The sequence below is a fragment of the Carassius carassius genome, chromosome 23 (assembly GCF_963082965.1).
Source record: "Carassius carassius chromosome 23, fCarCar2.1, whole genome shotgun sequence".
NCBI classification, from domain to species: Eukaryota; Metazoa; Chordata; class Actinopteri; order Cypriniformes; family Cyprinidae; genus Carassius; species Carassius carassius.
In genome coordinates, this window is record NC_081777.1 from 23,678,632 (window position 1) to 23,684,631 (window position 6,000).

Consider the following 6,000-nt stretch of genomic DNA (forward strand, 5'->3'; position numbering starts at 1 on the left):
TCATGCACTCCTTTTGCAAAACTCTAAACACATTCTCATTCACTTAAACACTTATTACACTGTGATGTATTTGTGCTGCAAAATGCTAAACACAAGCAGCAAAAGTTAAAGACAACTAAACCACAGTTGTCATCGTTTACACACAACGGTTCAAAATTGTTCACACTTGTTTCTAATGATGTGATCAAGTCAACTGTGCAAAATACGAGACAGCTTAGAGTGCACAAGTGGCACAGATGTCTGAATGATGATACGGACAATAGATGGAAACAATTTGAGAAGGAGCAGATGAAGAGTAAATGTAAGAAGTGGAGGATGAGGAGAAAAAGAGTAAGGTTTAGAGAGTGTTTTCAAGGCCGGATGTGTCAGACCAGAGGGTTTTTTTTCTCTTTGTCTAGCAAAAAAGACAAAATTACTTGTGATGTGGACAAAGTCCTCAGGCCGGACTCAGGCACAGAATGAATATCTCACTGACCCTGATTTTACAATCCCACAACTTACAGTATTTGAATGTACTGTTACATGCTATTCATTTAGAATTTTATTTGGCTTTTTTTGGCCTTTGCAGTTGGACTGCACTATTTTTGCATTATCCAAATGCTGAATATATACAAACATTCAGTACTATTCAATATTCAGCACAATAGTGTTCTTGCAGCATACAGTAGGCCTATACAATATATTTACCTTACTCAGTTTCAATTACCATACATTTTTACAGAATTGTAAATAGTTTACTCAATACAATCTACTTTTTTTCTGTAATGTTCTGGATGCTGTGTTCTACATTTTCTCTGTAGTGTCTAATGAATGCTCTGTAGTGTTTATTTGATTGACTTTGAGTGTAAGTTAAATAATTTTGCATTGATTGTTTGATTTTGATGGAAGAGTCAGAGGTTTTGTGAATTTAGTTTGAGTATTTGGATTTGTGTTTAAGCTTCGGAGAAAATGAGTGATGGTTTCAAGAAATGTGTTTTAGCAATTCAGAAAAACTGTCACTTGTTTCTGATGAAATACAAAGCACTATAGTTGATGTTCTTCTCCATGGACTAATCATGAGGGAAGTTGGCCTACAGGCTCCTCTACAAAGTTTCATTATACTTACACCATACACATACAATGTAATTACTGTACATAGCAGCAGTGCTTCAGATGAGAGAACTGTCATTATTCTATGTACAGTAAATACTGTAGCACATGTTGTACACCCTCAAACTCGTTACTGTTAAATTTATTTGAAGCCAAGTAGTCCTTAAATGTATTGTATTTGTGCAGAGCTGAGAGACAATTGTCTAGGGGAGGCAGAGAAGTCTTTTGTCAGAAGACTAAGAAACTGCTATAACAAATAAGGATACTACCAATATAATGCAATTTGGCAGAGGATGCTGAATGAATGAATGAATGCATTAATTAATGTATTTATTTACATTAACTTACAGTATATTCCAACACGTGTTTACTGTATATTCTGTTGTTTGGTTTTTGAACTTTTCTGTTCTACAGTGCTTTTCATCTACTGTAAGTTCTCTTTACAGTAGTGTATGAAAGAAAACTTGTCTTGCAGTTTAATGCTGAACTTTACTGTATCTACATCCCTCTATTTATGTTGTATAATGCAAAAGACCTTGACTAACAAAAGGATTCCTATTTCCCAAAAGGAGGTTTTTGTAACAGTGTTTTGAATTGATCTCACTAGTGTTTTCTAGGCAGTGAAGTGTGTATTTGACAGGTTTGTGTATCATCTGAGGCCAAAGATTCAGTCTAACGCAAGAGAACGTTTTTAACCAAAGTATTTGATTTTGACCTGGAAGTCTGAAGTTTGAACAAGGTGGTGTATAGTTTTTCAGATTGTTTTTATAGTTGTGAGAAAATGGTGAATTGTTTCATGAACTGTGAGTTAGCATTCGAGAAAATCTGTAACATAATCCATACACGGTTAAATTGGACTTCTGACTTTAGCCACTAAGTGGCAGTAGAGACCTTGCAAATATCACTAAAAAACCCAAAGCCCAAAATACAGTTGCTTCCAAAAGCTGATCTATGAACAGTTAATTTGCACATATAAAGCTTTAATAATTAAACTGTAGGTTGAATTAATAATTGTTTGACTCTTTCTATCTTACTGTTTTCTTGTAAGTTTTTTTTTGTTTTGTTTACAATTAGCTACTATAGTACTTTCTTCCATTCATTTTATTTATGTAATCCACTTAACCTTAAGCATTTAAGCTTAACATTTGTTTGGTATACATTCATATTCTATAAATGAAAGTCCTACTGTAAATCATCCATGCACACAGCACAACCACTATCCATTGAGTATGAACGTTTAATCTTGTAAACTGAAGTCCTACAAGACCTAATCTTACAAATCCTTGCACATTGAGATTATTTCATTTTCTTTTGACCCTAGGTGAAATACAATTCAGTAAAATAATAAATTTATCTGATACAATGCAGACTAGATGTTCTAGACTTCCATTCATATACAACCCGAATTCCGGAAAAGTTGGGACGTTTTTTAAATTTTAATAAAATGAAAACTAAAAGACTTTCAAATCACATGAGCCAATATTTTATTCACAATAGAACATAGATAACATAGCAAATGTTTAAACTGAGAAAGTTTACAATTTTATGCACAAAATGAGTTCATTTCAATTTTGATTTCTGCTAAACAGTTTGAAGACGTCTGGGCATTGAGGCTATGAGTTGCTGGAGTTTTGCTGTTGGAATTTGGTCCCATTCTTGCCTTATATAGATTTCCAGCTGCTGAAGAGTTCGTGGTCGTCTTTGACGTATTTTTCGTTTAATGATGCGCCAAATGTTCTCTATAGGTGAAAGATCTGGACTGCAGGCAGGCCAGGTTAGCACCCGGACTCTTCTACGACGAAGCCATGCTGTTGTTATAGCTGCAGTATGTGGTTTTGCATTGTCCTGCTGAAATAAACAAGGCCTTCCCTGAAATAGACGTTGTTTGGAGGGAAGCATATGTTGCTCTGAAACCTTTATATACCTTTCAGCATTCACAGAGCCTTCCAAAACATGCAAGCTGCCCATACCGTATGCACTTATGCACCCCCATACCATCAGAGATGCTGGCTTTTGAACTGAACGCTGATAACATGCTGGAAGGTCTCCCTCCTCTTTAGCCCGGAGGACACGGCGTCCGTGATTTCCAACAAGAATGTCAAATTTGGACTCGTCTGACCATAAAACACTATTCCACTTTGAAATAGTCCATTTTAAATGAGCCTTGGCCCACAGGACACGACGGCGCTTCTGGACCATGTTCACATATGGCTTCCTTTTTGCATGATAGAGCTTTAGTTGGCATCTGCTGATGGCACGGCGGATTGTGTTTACCGACAGTGGTTTCTGAAAGTATTCCTGGGCCCATTTAGTAATGTCATTGACAAAATCATGCTGATGAGTGATGCAGTGTCGTCTGAGAGCCCGAAGACCACGGGCATCCAATAAAGGTCTCCGGCCTTGTCCCTTACGCACAGAGATTTCTCCAGTTTCTCTGAATCTTTTGATGATGTTATGCACTGTAGATGATGAGATTTGCAAAGCCTTTGCAATTTGACTTTGAGGAACATTGTTTTTAAAGTTTTCCACAATTTTTTTACGCAGTCTTTCACAGATTGGAGAGCCTCTGCCCATCTTTACTTCTGAGAGACTCTGCTTCTCTAAGACAAAGCTTTTATAGCTAATCATGTTACAGACCTGATATCAATTAACTTAATTAATCACTAGATGTTCTCCCAGCTGAATCTTTTCAAAACTGCTTGCTTTTTTAGCCATTTGTTGCCCCCGTGCCAACTTTTTTGAGACCTGTAGCAGGCATTAAATTTTAAATGAGCTAATTAAGTGGATAAAAGTGTAAAATTTCTCAGTTTAAACATTTGCTACGTTATCTATGTTCTATTGTGAATAAAATATTGGCTCATGTGATTTGAAATTCCTTTAGTTTTCATTTTATTAAAATTTAAAAAACGTCCCAACTTTTCCGGAATTCGGGTTGTATATTACATACAGCACACATTTTTCTCCAGCACAAAGAACATATTTCAGTTTAGTATTTGAAATTAACAGCATGTAACCATTATCATGCAAGACATCGTAGTTCAGCCATGAAGTGAGACTACAGAGGATCAGAAAAATATGCCTGCCATGCCTTTTACAGATTAACCAATAATGCAATGTCATCTATTAATTCCTTTTACTGGACTGTAAAAATTTCCATTAGTGCTGTACATATTTTAATGACATATTTCTAGGTGGCAGCTTGGGGGAACTGTTTTATTACAAATTTGAATGGTCCCTCTTTGACCTCACCTAAAGCTGGAGATAGGATATAAAGCCCATCAAGGTAGTAGCATTAAATCTATAATGTTCACAAACGCTTGATTTCAGTTGCCTGAAATCCTGGACACGGTTACTACTGCACATAATGTCTGTAAACAACTGTTTGTGCAAGTGTGAACTTTAATACAGTGTGAAAATGTTAAGCTGCCCCTTAGAGTACACTCATCTCTCACGGTGAACTGCCTTCCCTTGCTGTTCTTTATAATTTGCCCTGTCCTCTGTCCTGAGAATGCAAATTCTTTAATCAGTATTTCAAAGGCTCATAAACCAGTACCAAACATACCACAACAAGCTTCTGAAATTGGGAATGGCCGCTCTCTGAAGGGATCGTTTCCACACAATCAAAGAACGTGCATTCATCGTGGGAACATGGAGATTCTTGCACATTACCTCTAGTTTAAAACAATATGTTCATAAGGTCCCTGATGCAATAATGTTCAAAGTCAAATCTAGTCTCTCGGGTGTCCCTCACAGTATGACTTTGCATTGTGTTTGTACTGCAGGCCCACTGAACTACGAAGGATACACACAGTGACAAAAATAAATTTGCTTTGGTAACAGCCACTTGATTTCTTGTTTACATCCCACTGCTGTTTTGTCCTTCAACTGCGACATGATTTAGAAGTAATGATGTAAACTAAAGACACCTTATTTGTTTTCAGATGTGCTAACTCAAGCACTTGTATGGGAAAATGTATTCAGTGTAACATAAATGTTCTCTGCCCTTTAGGTTTTTTTTTAACTAGGGAGGAATTAATTTGATATAATGTTGTGAAAGCAAAACAACTTCTTTCCAGTAAGGATTTTTCTAAATACAGAATGGCTGTTTTGCAATGTATTGTAGCAATTTGATGTAAAATGGAATAAACCACAAAAGACCAACAAATGCATATAACTTCATATGTGCTTGTTGTAATGCCTGGGAGGATGAAACTAAAAAGTGAGTTTTCTGCTGTTGTATCTTGTAGGGACATAAAAATTTCATAAGGATTAAGCAAGAGAGCTTTTATAGTCAGTTTGCAAGTGCAAGTGCACTTTTTTTTTTGTGAGTGTACAAAAAGTGTGTGAACTCTAAAGACGAAAGTCACTCAGACCCAGACAACAGCAACAAAGATCTATTTCACATGTTTTCTCAAATATTCAAGGCTGTCTTGTTGACAACTGATCTTTGCACAGAATGTTTTCCTTGGGTTATTTCCAGTGTTTGAACAAACCTTCTCCTTCTGTCTGCTTTCACTGTTATAAAGAAGAAATTAAACATTGGTCGATGGGGACCCTCATGTTTTTACCCAACACTCAATCTGATTTGTGAATTCATAGTCACTGAGGTTGAATAAAAGGCTAAATCTTGGTGTATTTTTCCAGATCCTGCCATAATAGTGCCAAAAACCTCAACAAGATGTGATGCATCCAATCATTTCCTTCCGTCCTGAAGACGCGCGAAGTGGTCCTTGTGATAATTAAAAAGCCATCGCTAGCAGGAATCTTCTGCCTCATTAAAAACCCTTCAAGCTCATAGATTTTATCTGCTGGAGGGAATGAGCACCGGTAGGGTGGCAGCCAGAGAGCCGTGTTTCAAAGATGTGATTCAGATGATAGCGTCACCTACAAATTAGGAGATTAATTGTGACT